This window comes from Poeciliopsis prolifica, unplaced genomic scaffold, assembly GCF_027474105.1.
Source record: "Poeciliopsis prolifica strain line A6 unplaced genomic scaffold, Auburn_PproV2 SCAFFOLD040, whole genome shotgun sequence".
NCBI classification, from domain to species: domain Eukaryota; kingdom Metazoa; phylum Chordata; class Actinopteri; order Cyprinodontiformes; family Poeciliidae; genus Poeciliopsis; species Poeciliopsis prolifica.
This window is the reverse complement of record NW_026562415.1, coordinates 848,308-866,985: the sequence shown is the minus strand read 5'-3', so window position 1 is coordinate 866,985 and position 18,678 is coordinate 848,308. Positions and strand designations below refer to the sequence as shown.

General features: G+C 37.1%; 1 long non-coding RNA gene across 1 annotated transcript; it reads right to left on the bottom strand.

Moving 5' to 3' along the window:
* Nucleotides 1–12,394: 12,394 nt before the first annotated feature.
* Nucleotides 12,395–17,174, bottom strand: LOC129375663 (uncharacterized). The gene is made up of 3 exons (XR_008607659.1): nt 17,077–17,174; nt 16,744–16,839; nt 12,395–12,461 (listed from the first exon to the last, which is right to left on the bottom strand). It is a non-coding gene; the product is annotated as an uncharacterized LOC129375663 (long non-coding RNA).
* Between the last annotated feature and the right edge of the window lie 1,504 nt (nt 17,175–18,678).

Below are 18,678 nucleotides of genomic sequence, written 5' to 3'. Positions count from 1 at the left end.
AAGCACCTGAGAACAGATCAATACACCACAGGCAGACTAAGATGACAGAAAATAGGAGGAAATCTTTCCCTATGCCCTTGTTGTCAGCTGTGCATCAATGCAGTGGAGTAATGCATTTTCAAAAACCACCCCTGTTACTCTAATGTGGTTTTGTTGAAACACAAATGCCATCATCTTTAGTGGTCATTGCGTCCATTGACATGAATCCGATTGATTCAGCAGTCCACTGGAAGTTGGATGGGGAATTGTGACACACCAGAACTTCTCTGGCCTTTTTGAGCCCATCAATTGATCTATAAGTGGGACAGCATTCGGATTCAGTTCAACTCACTATTGATTTCCCGCTTTCCATATTGCTTCATGTTGTTAAAGTCTGGCAATAGTGCTGTGCCACCAGCCACACCATGTGCAGAGTGTTTTATTCAGTGAAGGTTGTGTTAATAAACTGCTCTTGACTGAGTAAGTATGTCTATTATGTGTTTTGTTTTTTGACTTGGATGCTAGGAATACATTGAGAAGCCAGGATATTTCATTGATGGGGAAAATAAGTATTGAACACATCAAGGTTTTTCCTATTCCATTACACCTACAAAGTGCCGCAGGTTAATTGCCTCTATGTCTCGGTGCATTGAAGCAGTAATTCATGTCAGAGGAGGCTAAACCAAGCGATGAGTGCATAGAAATGTACATAATTCTGAGAAGTCTGATATTTGTTCTTAAAACATTTTTTTTTATTGGTTTAATGCAATATTGAAATTTTCTGACACTGAATTGTGGTTCTTTTTTGTTTTGCCTGTATTCCATCGTCATTAGGCTTGCAAAAAATTAAATGCTTGAAATATTGTATTCTTTGTGTAATGAATCTCTATGAAATTGTTTTGCAAAGAATTTTACATATTGACTCAATTTTAAAATTTTATTTCATATTATCCTATTGACATGGGATGTACATCGTATCTCAGAAATAACTCAAGTAATGCATTCATAAAGTAAGTGTAGTGTATTGAAATAAAATGAAGAAAATTAGGTACCAAAAGGCACTGAGGTACTGAAATGTGTGTTTTTGTTTTTTTAAGATTTTTGCAATCCTGTTACTGGAAAGCATATCAAGTGGCATTAATATGTGTCAGAAAATTTCAATATTGCATTAAACCAATAAAAAAAATTATGTTTTAAGAACAAATATTATCATCACTTCAAAAAAACCCACAGCAAGAGTTAAATTATAGAAGCAGAAATATAATTTTCTTGTTTGTTGATAACTTGTTATGATACAAAGATAGTTTTTTATGAATTTCTTATGTCAGTCAAACCTGGCAGAAATACAATATATTCACTAAAAAATAAATTCATATGCTCTGTACTTATTTTTCTCACTGTTAGTAAGAGGTACATTTAGGTCTAGGTTTTGTATATCTTGGTAGAGATAAACAATATGAGTGAGGAAAATCAATCTATCTGGGAACAATATCAGCAAAATCTGAACTAATTTAGATCCTTGAATAACCAAACATTCAAGTGACTCCTAAAGATTATTTAAGGCTGACTGAACATAAATCATGTTCGGAAACCAATAATCACAGTCATGGCACAGTGCGTTCTGCAACACCATATTATTCGAAGCACGGCAAACAGAGAAGCCGCTCGCTTTAGCCGCATAGTGTACAGAAAAACACCTCAATCATTCATGCTACAGGGGGATAAAGACCACAATCTTGGCCTTAGAGTTCACCAATGTGAACAATTTGCCTTGGTCAAAACTGTCAATAATGATAGAGGGTGATATATTTGTTGCTCTGCAGTCGATATCTTTTAGCAGTGACATGTAGCATTTTTGTTGTGTTAAAAGCACCACAACCATGTGCAATGATAGTAAATAAATCAAAAGGAAGCAATGCGGGTTATTTTGCTCGGCTGTTTGGATATTCACCCTCTCGCCGTAATGGCCCCCTTTGAAATCCCATTTATTCCGCTTCAGGTTGACAAATATAGCCCATATTGAGGAAAATCTAAATTTCAAAGAGAACTGATGAAAGCTAATGGTGACTGGAAGAGTGTGTTGCTCATTGGCTTATGTTTTTTTTAATTTTTTTGTTGTGTGCGTGCTGTGCAATTCTTAAAATTAATCTTAATTACTGCTTGGTTTAGAAAAAACAAGCCAACAAAATACATGTGAAGGGCAAAAACGAATGGATCAGTGTCATTACTATTACATTTGGGTGGATAGAAAAAAAGATTGCAATAATAGTCCTACATTCAAGAAATACGTTGATCTAGATGTAATAAAAAGAAAAGTCTCCTCCTCCCTTTATATTGCTGAATTGCAGCTTAAAATAAGACCATATGGCTGTTGAATCAATGCTCAAGGTCACCTTGAAAGTATTAGGATTTAATGTGATTGACCAAACAGTCTTAGCAAAGGATTAATGTCACGTAGTCCGTATGCTCCATGAAAATGAGGAAAGTCAACATTATGTTTTTAGGTACGAAAAAAAAAGAAAAGGTAAAACTGATGCTGCTTAGGGGAGGGTCATCATGCGTCCGCTTGACAGGAGCTTCAGGGCTGAGCCAGCTGTAATGAATTAACATTTCCAAGCCGGTCAGTCTGTCAAACTGAGAAGTGAGGATTTATGGGATCAAATTTGAGACAATAAGATTTTGAGTTTGTAAATGTGATGTCCACAAATTACTCTTTCCCACATATACAATAAATTAAAAAAACAATGGGTGAAACTACAAAGTCTGGATCAATTTGTGAAAATCACTTTTATAAACTCAAAATCTAATTTTACAGTTTGTAGCTTCCACATTCTGAATTAAACCAGGGTGACAAATTTAAATCACTGGATGTGTAGAAAGGAGTATTTGAGGTTGTTAAAAAGAAATGTGTTCAATCATAAATTTGTTTGATGCATTTCAAGATTTTGAATTAAATATTTTGTGGAAGGATAACAGTACAAACATTTAAACAATTATGCTTTATAATTCACTTTCAAGTATCCAACCAGTGTCACAATCAAGGCATTTTAAGACAAAAATCAGTAGTTTTGGATTGTTAAAAAAAAATGCAGAAGTTTTGTGTAATGATTTCTCTTTTATTGTAAATGTTTTAACAATGTTCCCGATGCAAGGGCTCCCCCAGTGGAAAACATTGAGGTAGTTTTTTTTTACTTTATTATTAATATTTTAAGTCAGGACAGAATTAACTACTAGAAAAAACTTTTCATATCTGTAGCTAAATTGTAGATTAGACTAATGGAGTTGATGTTTCCTGCTTTCAGCTCAAATCAAAGGAAAAGCAGCGTGAAGGCCGAACCAGTTGCTGTAGGATGGGCAGAGCTTTTCAATACCTTCAGAAATACTTGTGAGATTTACCAATTGTCAAAATGGATATGAGTTTTCTAAGAGTTCGTAGGCATTTTGGGGTGAAAGTGAAGAGGTTCATAAATAAATCTCAGACATTCTTTAATTATTGTGGCATTTGGAAATGGTCATTTTTGCTAGCCTGAAATAAAAGAAATTTGGCAAACTTTAACTTCAGATGGTGATGAAAAAAGGGTATATGTGTCCTTTCAATTAATGTATGTAAATGTCTGGTTTCAACTGTATATCCTAGTCATTAGTTTATCAAACATAGTTTTCCTTCGTTCTCAGAATTGAAGCAAAGCTAAAGGAAACAAACTGAGCTATGACAGTTCAAGTTGTGACCAAACTGTCTTTAAACAGACAAACAATATTCCACCAGAATCCCACACTGCTTTTCTTTTCATCTGTCAACATTTGTTCACTAAAGCACTTGTATTTTCTTAGCGTGATATAAAACATTGATCTTTTCTAGATATTGAATAATTTTATTTAAGTTTAACAAGCAATTTTTAAAATGTAGTAAAATATCTAAGCTAAGCTCACGGAACATGTTGGCTGCACTCATTCTGAAGTAAGACTGATGTCATCCCTGCCCATTTAAAAACGCTCACACTGCCGCCTCTCCATCTCCTTTCATCCTGCGTGTTCAGGGTCAAGGATGGATTTATAAATGTTATCTGATTGCAGAGAGCTTTCCACTGCCTAGATTTGACAGTGAAATTAATCTCTGACTAAAATATTGACGGCCCACAGAACCTGTAAAGTGGAGAAAAGCAATTAGGCAATAAGGGAGAAGGTGTTGAAATAGCATTGCAGATAAGCACAATCAATTGAACAGTATCAACCTTGGGTTTATGTTCTGTGTGTTGCTGTACTGGAGCACAGCTTGATCAGCCACATCTTTTGGTAATATACTGAAAAAAAAAAAAGTTAAATTACTGTTTGAACTTAAGTTTGATCTTTCATAATGGCAACATTCAGTATCTGAATAGGTTTGATTTATTTTTTATTTTTTTAATTAAAACAAACTGATAACACACGTCTTCAATTAGTTTCTAATTCCCTTGATCAAAGTGCCATTAAGCATGCAAAATGACCACTTTAATGAAGGATAACAGTACATGGAAAATGACATGACTGACTATTTTCAGTTCTATATTTTAATGAACAATAACCTTACAAGCATGGAATCCATGGTAAGGACGACACAGACTGCTCACACTATAGCCAGTAACAATTCCACCGGGTAGGCCTTAATCCTTGACAATGGCGGGTGTATTTAATATTATATGATATACAATGATGACCTTCTGCATTCACCTTCTAGGGTTTAAAGGAATAATACGGCATATGCAAGCGTTAATCTTCTCAGCTATGCTTCAATCCAATGCAGAACCTCGGGGGAATGTCACAAACGTACTACTGAAATGCCTCTTGTGCATACCTCCCTGAAACTAAGGAACAGGAAAATAATATATTAAAACATTCATCATTCAGTTTGTAATGCTGAGGTTGACAAACAAAGGAGAGAATGGGAGCACGGGAACATCAGGTGTATATGTGCAACAGAGAGTGACAGGCACTTTTCATGTGGAAAAATAGCACTAATTCATTTCCCTTATAGTAAATCCTCTTGCATACAACATTCATGTTACCTAGAACAATGAAGGAAGGACAATCCCCATGAACGATGTAATGCTAAGAATTGAGGGCTTTTTTTCCCGATTATGGAGGAAAAATACTTTTCATAAAAAGGAGCAACGAAACTCCTTTTGCAAAATGACCCAGATAACAACAACAGAAAGTCTGGAGGGGCAAACAAAAAAAAAGTCCACACAGAATTGAGGAAGAAAGACGCAAAGACAGAAGAAAAAAATGGCTCTAAAAATGTTCTCTTGACAAAAAGTTGAGAAGTAAGAAGGGAAAAGGGGATGAATATTTTAAGATGCAAGCGCTCTCAAACAGGAGAGAGAGAAAAGTGAGAATAAAAAAAAAAACAAGAAGCTTTAGCTACGGTGCAAATTGTCGACTTGCAAAAAAGAGGAGTACATGAGTTGCGGTATCTGCTGAAGGCTGCCCCTGTGTACAAATCCTTTCCCTCCTCCCCCTTTTCTTGTGATGTGCACCAACAGTTTATTGGGGTATTCATCTGAAGATGGGAAAACACAATTTTAGCAACTGGGGGCTGGTTTCTCAACATTGTTATAGCATCTGCAGCTCTTGCAGTTCTATTTCTATAACAGTTTTTTAGTTGTGCTGAGCCAAGTGCTAGAGTAAGCTGTGTTACTGCAATTCAATACTATCCTGAGCAGCTGAATGGTATAACTACAACAATGGAGCTTAAGATGTTGTAGTTAGCAAAAAGGTAGGGATCTTTTTAATTTTATGAAGTGTGACCTCTGGAGATTTTTTTGTATGCACATAAAGCAGATATGCTAATTGGACTACACAAATCACATGCATACAGCAAATTTGCATTATTTCCTAAGTCTGTTATTAAATGTTATGCTAGAGTAAAAATGCTAATGTGTGCTGCAATATGTCATTTGTCCTTGAGCCTCGCTGGCCTGCGTAGCTTCTCTCAGAAGGGTTCACAGTGTCCAGACTGTCAGCTCGACTTTCCTTCTCCATCCTCGCCGAGGAGAAGGGACTCTGACCCCACCATAATGACACGGCTCCAGAAGAGATTATAGACCCTGATACTCTGCCGTGCCAGCATTATGCACACGCTGCCCTTTAACTAAGACACTTGGGTTACTTGCCAGCTCTGTCTGGCCCTCTTGGATCTTCTGACTCACGTTTATGCAGAAGATATAAGAGAAAGTGTCCAAGACAGGAGATAGGCCACATACAGGAAAGGAATGCTCATCATGATGCATGCCTGAATGCACTTAGAACATACCTAATCATTCCTAGCTAAAGCAAAAAAGGCAGAGGTGGTGTATTAAACAGACATTAAAATCAATAGGAAGTAGCATTCAACCCAAGTGGGGTTTGAAGGCTGAAATCAATACCAGCAGCTTTAGAAAGAAGTTTCCAATAATGAGTGTCTCAACTGGCATCATATAGGAGAAGGACAACATAACAGGCATCCATTACTTTGCATTAAAGCACATATGAAAAACCATAAAAATGCCAAACACGTGTAAAGTGCAAATGAATGAGATCAGGAAAGCTGCTGACACAGCACTCTCAGAGGGCTTATACTTTAGCAGTGTGTTACAGAACCATTTACGCCTGCCTCAATCAGTGACTTCACAGCAGGACATTATAGGTCAAAGGCAACACAAGCACTATGTTGACTGCACCTCTGCGTGGTGTAGTCAGACACGCTACTTGGTTGAGAGCCCAAACTCCTGAAGAATGATGCAGAAGTCATTTTCAGCTCTGTGTGATCTGGTGACAAATTACCCCATGAGGTATTTTTCTAAAGTTCCAGGTGTTGAAACTATTAGGAGCTTCCAGTGGAGTTGCAGGCTGAAAAAAGACCTTGGATATGTGCATCCATGCACTTTGTTTTAGTTCCTGTATTGCAGCAATTTACAGAAATTGTGCAATACCTGACAGACATTCCAGAACCTGTAATTTTCTGTTTTTTTGTGCCTTACAGCAAAAAGTGCAGATTGTGTTCAGGTCAACTCTGTCTACCCACAAATACAATGTTTGGTGTCCATAAAAAGTATCCTCTAGAACTATTGACACCCATTGCAAAGATGTGTCAAAGATTTAAAGTCAATTCATGTCTAAGACAAGAAAACCTATTTTCCAAAACATTCATTCAGTGAGTAAATTTTTTTTTTCACTGATTATTTGGTGTATGTTATACTGACTAGACACGCTGACAGTTTAAACAATTAAAGAAAAGAAATATATTTATAAAAGTTACATACTGCAGCTTTAAGAAGAAAATTAAAATGACTTGAGCCAAATTCCTTACATGAACTTCTGAAATTCTCTAATGTCACTGAACTGCAAAATAAATGTCCTAGGGCATTCCATGGTATAATGAGGCTCATGATGTGAATGGCTGCTTGTCTTCCACTCACCCTGCTGACCTTTAAAATGCTGCCACACTCCTCTTACATCTTGTCATATTTAAAAGAAATGATGAGATAATTACGGAGCTCAAGCCCCTGCTGTTCTAGAACAAATCAGCCAGCGCCTACAATTGGTTTTACACATCTAAAGGCATGTTGTGATGACTTCTGATGATGGCTAAGGATGTATCATGACTACAGACGTATCACTTGCTTCAGTTTGATAAAGAGATTGATTAAAACGGGGAAGATAAGGAGAGAAATATGAGATAAATCAAATAATTACATTCACGAACGGCAGCAGCTATTTCAAAAGCAGTCATTCTTTAAGGAAGACTGTAATAAATTAGGTCATGTATTTCTATTATGATTTTTTTAAAACTCTTTCAATGTTAAATATAGCTTAGCTCTGAGAACTTAAATAATTTATAGCTGTTCTATTGCATTCTGAAGTCAAATTATTCATTAGGTAGAGTCTTTAAGATTAGAGCTACAAATTAATGATCTTTTTCAAGTTATCCCTTTGATTCTATTTCTGAGAGCAATAGTGTAGCATAGTAAATCGGCCATAAAGGGTGGAGTTAAGATATCTGAATGATACATTTCTAAAGGAGTCTAATAGCCTGAATCATCCTTTGTTTTAAGGTCTTTGGTCTACCTAATACGAGGATAAAACTGGGAAATAAGACTGTTTGATGGGACCAGTAACTCTCTCCAGTAGACAAGCAGTCCCATATCCATAAAATCACAAACTCCACTCAGTAGGAAATAGGCAAGAATTTTCAAGGAATCATTTCTGATCAAATAAACAAGCAACTGTAGTGTTAAAGGGCAAACAAACATGGTGGCCTGAATAGAAAGAAATAGGAAAATAGTTGCCTTAGTCATAAATGCCATTGCTTCATGAGTCATGATTCTTTTAGAATGGAAAGTCTCATGATTCATGGATTTAAGTTTGAAAAATAAAATACTTCCTACCCTTGAAGGTATGATGACAAATAACACTAGTTCTTTTTTCATAGTCATGTTTTACCAGATGTCTTTACAAATATCAATTTACAGACGTTCATAACACTATTCGTATGCATGCAAGAAAAAAGTAATCTGTGGACACAAACTATTTTCAGTCTTTTTCACCATTATTCTACAATGGGAAAAAAGAAGATGTACAATTTCTGTACATCTTAAGTTTTTCTTGCATTAATATTGGTAAATAATAGCACACTAGTTAAATCCTGTACATTTTCAGGGTTAAACCATGGTGATAAATGAGCATTTGGTTAATTACATACATTTAATTGAGAAACATTTATTTATTACATAGAATCAGAACACACAATGTACTATACAAGTACAAATACTACACAAGTACTAAATTGTAATTATTTGTTTTCAATTTTGCAGTAATTTAGTCAACAATGTCATTAAATTTAGTGTTGTGGAGTGATGTGTGTGTGTTTGTATTAAAGAGAATTTATGTGCAGCCTTTGTTTAAATACTTTTATAAAAACAAAAATGACCCATAAGACAATCTTATTACCCTAGTGGTATATAGCCCACATGAAAATATAAACAGAAATAAAGTATCACTTTTTCTAATCAATTTAGGAAAAGTCCTAATATTTCAAGTCGGAAAAAGATTGTTTAGGTTATTTTTCTACAGCTGAACATAGTAATAGATCATGTTTGACCCGCAAGACAACACAAGGGTTAAATTAACAGATTATCTTATTATTTCATGCACACTTGCACATTTCTTGTTCATCAGATGTGGAGATCACATATTTCTTTGCTGGCTAAATTATTTGAATAACAAACTGTTCCTAATATTAGCACCACTCGTAGAAAAACTGCGCTGGCTCACAGGAAACACGTTTTTGCTCAATTGAATGGAAGAACTGTGGAAGAATGCAACTGAAATGTTCTATTCTTGGCACTTTGCTCTGTGCGTCACTGCAAAGCAAAGGATCTGGGAGGGAGCATGTGTGTATTTTTTTTTATTTTAACCAAAGGAACTCCGCCTTGAAGGCACAAACCTGCTGCTGTCACATATAAACAATATGGGAAGATTTGATGAACTGACATCAACAAAGCTTGTGCAAGAATATTCAAAACTACAGTGGCTTCTTTTTATTACCTTTTCAAGACTGTGGAACAAAAATAGGAAGTGAGATATAGAAGTACTCAATTAATGACCTTTTTAAGATGATAAAAGCTGGAAGCCTGTGTCCCATGTGATTCATAATTACACAGAACTGCAAGAAAAGCTCTGTGCTGGATGCACACACATGTGGGCACTGGAAACTGGCTGCTGTGTGAATTCTATTGTCAGTGTCCTTGGCTCTTCCTGAAGGCAGTTCCTTGAGCTCACAATGATCAGAAATGAACCAACACAAAATAACACAACAATCTTGGCCAGCTAGTAATTAAATATCAGCTCTTGGCTCAAAAGTATGTAAATGTGACTTCAGGGCCTCTGCTTATGCCTGCTTCGCCCTGCCCTAATCCTCCCACTGACAACGCTGATCAGTCAAGGAGGCCCTGCCAGGTCCCGTTTCTGGGGACTATTCTAAGAAAGATTGTTAACCCCTTCTCTAAAGCAGATCCAGATCAGAGGGATCCCTCTTTGAGGCTCCATGGCTTAAGTAGATGAATGGCTGATGCTTAAGTTCGGCCTTTACTTCTCTAAAGAGGGAGAAAATGAAGGAGGAATGCTGGGAGACAGATGCAGTGGGTCAGGATGCGAGTGCGACGGGTGGCAGCGCAGGATGTGTGGCAAATAACCGGGATGGATTCATAAGGAGCTAAGGCTTGTAATGCTGTCAGAAGCCAAATGGACATTTTTCAGTGGGCTGTGAGAAGGCAAGGGGCCAAAACAAGAATGGGAGCTTTTTACATTTCCCAGAAGGCCAATCATTGAGTGCCAGAGCAGAGAGCTCCATGTTTACAGGCCAGTTTAAGTTTGCTGATGGTCCTTATGCATGGAAATTATTAATGGGAAAAAGGTTCTTTCAGGTGGTGAGTATTAGAAATAACTAATCATAACTTTAATGTTGGCAAATGGATGCATACATTTGCATCTCTATGAATTCATGAATAAGCTAAAACTTTAAAAATCATATTGTATAAATAGATTAGATAAAATGTATATATTCCAAGCACTTTTTTGTTATTATGATTTTAACTTACAATAAGGAAAGTTAAAATTTTAACCCACATGTAAACGTATCTATGTATGGTGGCCATTAAAACACAGCCACAAATCAACCATTATGTTCTGACTTGGCTTTGCTTCACAACGCTCTCCAGGAAGCTATGATTGTCGACTGTTCATTTATTTCTACTGGACATTTTTCTTTCACTAAACTTTCCATTAACACGCTCAAATAGAACCTTTTTTTTTAACAGTACAGTAAATTTTGTCACTGGACTTTCTCCTGTTCCAACATTATAGACAATATACTGTATGTTTTAATTTGATAGGTTTTACATTGATTCTGGTTTGGAAAAAGTTTTCTTTTCTAAGTTTATTTTGTAATTATCTTATTTCTATGAATTATTATGCTTTTTGTCAGAATATACATGTAATTCTGTTCTTTGTCTGATATTTTTAAATGTGAAATGATTGACGTTATGGTCTTAAGTCGTCCTTTAATAAATGTGTTTTCACTCTTACTTGAAGGATTTCTTGGATGAATACTTTTACTGGAGTACATTTTCTGGGTACTCTCCCTACCTATGAAAGTATTCCCCAGTGAGCAGGAAATAAAATGGTCATAACATAACATTTCTGCATTCATATATTTTTTAAATTAGACTTGCATAATATAGTAATTATCTGGGAAACTCTGGCTTCTTTTCACAGGCCCAAAAAATGACATGAAACTATATCAGCATTATTTTTAAATCAAACTAAGTAATGGATTTCATCAATACAATTATAGATAAACAAAATTTACTTAGATAAATGAAGCACGGTCAAACCTGAAGCTCACAACTGGCTAAAAATGTCCAGGTCTCTATGCGTACCTCCTAAATCTCTGTAGAACACTAAGCAGTCATTCAAAGTGGGGCTGTGCACAAACACCAGCTGGCATTTTGGCCAATTTGTACTGTGATTGGAACTGAGGAGCCCCCTGTCACCGGCAAGGAGGGATTTATCAATCACAGTATTTCTGGTTGCAGGGTTTGCTCACTTTGGCCTGGCAGAGCCTCTCTAAAAATACGGAGGGATGTAATAAAACAGCAGAGAGGATGGAGATGGAAAGGAGTGTGTGAAAAATGTTTGCAGAGAGAAGTAAAGAAGATGAGCAAGGAAAATGAGAGGAAGGAAGACTGATTGTATCAAGGAGAAAATGCTTAGGTAAATGAGTGAAAAGGACAGACAAACGCAGATGTGACCTTAGAGAAAATACCAAATGGGCCTGCTTTTAATACAAGACACCTCTGACTGAAGAAGTGAACCAAGTCATTTAAAGCTTTGTGTAGTAACCATGAAAAATATGCATGCATAACCTTGTGACACATGCAAGACATTGCATCAAAGACTTTCTGATGTTGTGGTTGATCTGTAACCAGTTCAGAGTTATGCATCAAACACAAATAGCTCTAAGACGTAATTAATTGTCCTCACATATGTATGCCTGCTTTTCTGCATCCACATACACTATTCACAGCAACTTTCAGCACATCTGGAGCAGAAACCATGCAGCATTTCGCTGCAATGTGCTGTATGCACTGAGGAAAAAAAATGCTAATGATGCAGATCCATTGTTTAGCTTAGAAACCTCATTTGGATAAATTTACTGCACAAAAAAAAAAGATGCAATCCTCAACACTGAGGAAGACAGAAATCCACTAACTTTTTTTTTCAACTATCTTAATAATGTTCCCCTCTAACACCTCTTTATTGACTCCCTCTGTTTCCAGCTGTTTGAGATCTATATACCAACAACGCATCAGCAGAGGCACAGAAGATATGTTTTGATCACCGAAAAGCTTGGGATGTGTTCTTCAACTTCGCCTCAAGTAGCTTATTGAATGCCTCTTTAGATAAATCTGTCCAAAAGATAAAAGGAACATGTTCAGACACATTAATGATTAGTTGCTAATTACTGATCAAACAAAACATGCTGTGACTAGCAAGCACTGCACTAATGAAGTCTCTTGATTACAGAGTGATCAATAAGTTGCAGAAGAGTGTTTATTAAACCAGAGATATGTGTTGGGAAGAGCACTGTCAGAATAAATGGTTGGATGAAAGATATGATCTATTATGGACACATCAAAATATTTACATTTTCCTCTCAATGCTGAAAAATTAACTAAAATGCCCTTTCAAAAACCAACAGTTATGACCAGAATACATCCTAAGATGTCATAGGCCCTAATAAATCAGACCACCTTCTCTGTGTTTTATTTTCTTGTATTCTCTTTGACCAGAGTTCCACATTTGATTTGAAGTGTATTGATTCAAGCTGGAAATTGTGACATGCATATGCACTTCAAGAATGAGCATGGGCAAAAATGGAAATGCATTTTCACAATCTAGGTCATAATTTACAAACCCCAAGTTGGTGTAAATTTTGAATTTACACCAAATTGTAAATTGAACTGGAAGGGACCTGGACTTCACAAACTTGCTACCTGTGCACAATGGACTTTACTAGTGCTGCCTCTTGTCATTGACCCAGTGTTGTGGTGTTGATGGACAGGATCTCAGGCCATGGTGGTGATAAAAAAATAAATTAATAAATAACCCCAGTTATGAACAGAGCCATGTCTAAGGCAATGGTTGTCAAGTGGAAAAAGGTGGATTGCTTTCTCCAAGTTTGATGACAGCTTCTTTCTTAAGAGAAGAAGTTAAAAGTATTTTGCTGTACTCTTAGGTAGAGATGGAGGGATGGAGTAGGAATTGAACTATTTAAATCTGCTGAGGTAAAGAAAGAGCAACGGTCTGGATTTACCAGCATATGTGAATCATGATTTAAACAGATTTGAGCAAAATATATTAGTTGCTTTTAAGTAAACACATGTTCCACAGAATACTATAACTGTTTGCTACTCTGTTCTTTTTAAAATAAGAGGAATGACAAACTGATGAGACATGCAGCTGGAGCTTACTAAACTGTAGCTATAAGTGAGCATAATTACTCACCCTCCTTTAGTGTGGAAGCTATGACCCTTTTTTTTATGAGGGTAGACATTTCCAAATTGGACAACTTTGTTTTTAGCCAGCCAGTCAGCAGCAATAGGTGGGGGAGTTTCAGTCCTGCATTATCTTACACTCAACCAGTCCAGCAATTTATCTGCCGTTAAATTGCAACAGAATATTTGATATAGTCTGAAAGACATCATTAGATCCCAACAATGTATCACATTAAATAGTCATCACTTAATGTTGGAGCCTATGAAAAAAGAAGATTAAGAGGAAAAGACAAAAATGCTGTCATGGATAAACTACGAACACAATGTCACTTTGTGGCTGAACCTTTCCAACTTGAAAATGTTTTATGGAGTGTCGTTAAAAAAAAATTCATAAAAATTTCCAAGTCTTTCTTTGAATAATATTTCTTGAATAAAATTCCCTGGCAAATTTTTACCACTGTTTGACTTTCCTCTGCAGCTCGTGATTCTTTCACTAGGCTGAGTGGAAAGATCTCAGCAATTGTGCAGGCTTGCAGCTCAATTGACTTCAAATCGTTGCATATGTATAGGGGAGAGTTCTGAATAATGCATTGGGAGTTGGATACATTGGGTGGTGTTGGAGCTTTCTCTGTCACACAGAGAAGCAATCTTTGATGTGAATCTAAGACCTTCACTGTGTAAGAAAATAAATAAAAAATACAGCAGTGGGAGTTTTACAGAGTCAGCTGACTGTTTTGAATGCTTGCGTTTGTAGGATAATAGAGTTAAAAAGCCCTGGATGACTGTACATCTTCAAAGGAGAGTTATGAGAGAAGGAGAGAGTCACTGCACAGGAATGGCCATATGATAATATAATCTATAACACAGGAGTTATGTAGGCAAAACAAGTCAACGCAGCAACCACATTCAGCTGAAACAACTGAAAGAAATCCATGTTGATTCCCTCACCTGAGAGAGTTTTTGATGTTGTGGTTGATTTGTAACCAGGTTGGTATTTAAATATCATGTTTATGCATCTGATTCTGTTTTTTTTTTCTTTTTTTTGTTTGACACACTATTGATCTTTCAGCCAGCACTGCACAGCTAGTGGAAAGTCAAGGTAGGACAGTGACATCCTCATTCAAGTTTAATAAACACTATTTTTTATATTCACTAGATATGAAACATTATTACTTTTAAAAAACATCTATATATATATAAAAAAAAAGAAAAACTGTCTTTTCGCTTTGATTTAACAAACAGAGAGCAAGTGAGAGTGTAGACGAGAAGAGATCATTGGGAAATATGCAAATATAGATATGAATACAGATCAGGCTTTTCCTCGGCAGGAGACGAATACATTTACCTCTCATCTACATGCTGATGAACAACAATAGGGGGCTTTTTTAGGTTTTGGCTCTGTAGGGTATATAACACTTTCATAAAGCTTTTATGGTCAGCTGTTTGAAATGAAAACAAGCAGAGGGATGAAAAAGCAACATAATTATATTTTGTGTTCAAGTTCAAATGCTGAAGTTTACACATCATTTGCTGTGGCACTTCTCACTAGGTAACTAATTTCTTATGCATTTATATGGCTGCTTGTTGCAAAAAGAGCAATAAGGATTACTGGGTAATTCAACATTTGACAGGAGAAAAACTGAGTAAAGGCATTTGGCATTATGCTGGAAAATGTGTGGATAATAAAACCAAAAGGGTCATGAAACGCATCTTTAACTGAAAGTTTATTAGTACAAGTGAAACCATAACTGTGCCAGGAGTGTCCCATGATTTTATGTTATTTTTGAACAATTATGTACTTTTAAGACTCTCTGCTTGCACCCAGATGCTTTACTCAAAACCAGTACAGTTTTTATTGCTAATCTTTTTTATGCAGTTTTTCTTAGTCAGGTAATCTATTGTTTGTTTTTCTTGCTGCGATGCGAGAAAACCATATCCAACGCTTGGCACAACAGTCCCCAGACTTCCTTTAAGCATCAGGAGTGCTTTCATGGGAAATAGTTAGAGGTTTATAGTCCTAAAGTGGAGCGAGTGCTCCCCCATCCCCTATGGCACGAACCTACTATATCTTTTTAATGAGACTCAGAGCTGCAGGCCTCCAGGCAAGTGGCTGAAGGCGATGTAGTTTTCTAGAAACCAACTTGACATATGCGCAGTGATGGCTTTGAAATGAGCTGTGACAAGAGCCACTCGCTATTGAGAAGAGCATCTGAATTAACAGACAGCATTCTCTTTACATTTATATTAGCTGAGCAAAGGTATTTGAGTTATTTTGAGTGCACAGCGCATTTAATCCCTCAAGCTCCAGGGATTCTATGCAAGAGTCAGTAAGTGTTTCATCAACATGTGGTGTGGGCAAAGAAATACAAAACAGTTGCTGGGAATCGTACTTTTGTGACCATGTCATGCTATTACACATGTAGGCAATAAAAATGTTTTTACCCCAATTGTAACCTAAAGTTGCCAGTGGTTAAACTATTATTTTGTAATACCAATTAACACCAACAGGTTGTACTAGGGACATTACAAATCAGGGGGATGAACCCACAACTCAGATATTTTTAAATGATAAATATTCAGTTATATTCAATTCCTGACCACTGGTATTTATTTGGTATGCTACATAAACATAATATGTTTAAGTGGACAGTTTTTAGAAATCTTGCATAATTTTAATGTGAACTTTGGTCGAAAAACTGCAGTGGAAATCATTTTGTGAAACAGTTGAAACTGTTTCCCCACACAAACAATTCAAAAATGTATGTATTTAAGTAAAAATTAAAACATTATTACAGTTATTCATCAATACTAGTGGTAACATAAGAGCAGTAAAGACATCAGTGTGAATTTGGCAACATGGTTAAATTCGATTGTTCAATTTAAAGGTCGCCTAGCATCCAAAAAGAAAAAACTATATCAGAAAAAACTAACATTACTGCCATATGTTTATCAATTAGTTAATATTCTCTCTAAATCATCAAGGTATTTATCAACCTAGCAAGAACTTGTACACCTGTCCAAGTCAAAATCAGGGAGCATTTCAGCTTTTACAAACTTTAGAAAGGGTCAAAACAGAAGAAACAACCTTTGTAAGTAAGCATGTATTTTTGAGTGTCAGAATTGAAAGGCGGACCTAAATGGTTTCAAAATAACAAGCAAAGTGATAAAAATTACTTTCCAACACAATGTCTACCTCTTGTGTGTGACAAGGGCTGCTCCAGGAGAGTCAATTCAGGCTTGATGTGCTGTCACAGTGAAACACGTTTTTTCTGAGTGCTACTCCAAACAGCTGAATGAAAAAACAAAAACATGACCCTTGAGAAAATGTAGCTCTGTTCAACCATATGCCTTAGCATCTGTGGAAGAAGATAAATGCCTCTCTTTATAGCTGAATAAATATAATGACCAGTGAGCTCTTGACTTCAGAAGGACCAATTCATTTTGTTTTCATTTAGTCTTCTGAAAATGAATCTCCATTCCTTAGTTGAAAACCAACAGCCAAATAAGGCTAAAAAAAAATACTCACACGTTTATGCCACACTTCTGCCAAGATGGAAGTCAACATTTCATGGTGCGATTCCTATTGGTTCCAAGTGTTGGGAACCAGGGTTTTTGGTTTTCTTTGAGGGTTTTTTTTCTGTTCGCCTGCTGCTTCATCCTTCATCCAGCAGAGAGAAGGACCTCGCTGTAGCAAACAGAAAGGGGCCAGGATAGACCACTGTCAGTCTCACCTTACTTGGAAATGGGACCATTGCTCTCCGGAAGTGAAGAGGGCGTTATTTCCTATACTATCCGTGGTTTCCCTTGAGATATGTCTTCACCTTTAGGAAGGATTTTCATTCTCATCTGAATTTGAACTTCTCTCTCTTATTTACTTCAGTGCGGCTCACAATTTTTCACAAATTCGGTAGCTTTCGGTGTACTTCTAAATCTGCTCCTTCGTGGCAGAGGATCCAGGCGATCCGAAGAGATGACGGGGATAAAGACGGGGAGCGCTTTCGTATGTAGCCGCCACTTCACACCGGAGGATTTTGTTAGCGGATCCACCACCAGCCTCCTTAAAAGTGGAGCTGTTCCTTCCCTGTAACTTCAGTGCACCAGTAATGAGAGAGTCTGCTTTCGAGAGGGCTAAGAAACGGCAGTTTGTCCTCTCTTAGAAAGCTAGCCAGGCTGAAGATGCTACTGCGGACCATGACTACACGGCACCACCCGAAGGGGCTGGGGCGGTTGTGCGCATGCGCGGGGCCGGGGGCGGTTGTGCGCATGCGCGGGGCCCGGGCGGTTGTGCGCATGCGCGGGGCCGGGGCGGTTGTGCGCATGCGCGGGGTTCACGCTTCCGGTTTTTTTTAAAGCGGATGTGGAATTGGATAACTTCCGGTAGCTATAGCGTTAGCATTAAAAGGCTAGGAAAATGGCTCTGTCTCGGCGCAGTTGCTTTTGTTCAGTCCCTGGTTGTTCATGCGGGGCAAGAAAACAGCCTTATCTGTCATATCATGCGTTCCCGACGGACCCGGACCAACGGAGGCAGTGGATCCAGGCGATACTAAGAGATGAAAGTCCGGACTTTTGCATAAAGACGGGGAGCACTTTCGTATGTAGCTGCCGCTTCACACCGGAGGATTTTGTTAGCGGATCCACCACCAGCCGCCTTAAAAGTGGAACTGTTCCTTCCCTGTTTGCCTGGAATAACTTCAGTGCACCTGTAATGAGAGAGTCTGCTATCGAGAGGGCTAAGAAACGGCAGTTTGTCCTCTCTTAGAAAGCTAGCCAGGCTGAAGATGCTACTGTGGACCATGACTACACGGCACATCCACCCGCAGGTAAAAGATATTGTATTGTATATATTTTCCATGTAAGATAATTTCAGTAAAATATAACTGTTGCTTTAATAATATGATTATTATTATTATTATCACACAATAATGAAAATATGAGATTATGTGGTTGTGTATTTTGTGGAGAGATTAAGTCAATGGCTGTCTACATACATGCTCCGACTCACAACATGTATTGATCTTAACATAAGTAATGTTTCAAATATATAATTAAAACTTATTGCTAACCGTATGTTTTGGTAATTTATTTTGTGGTTTTACAGGTGCACTTGATGAAGCTCTGGATTATATTA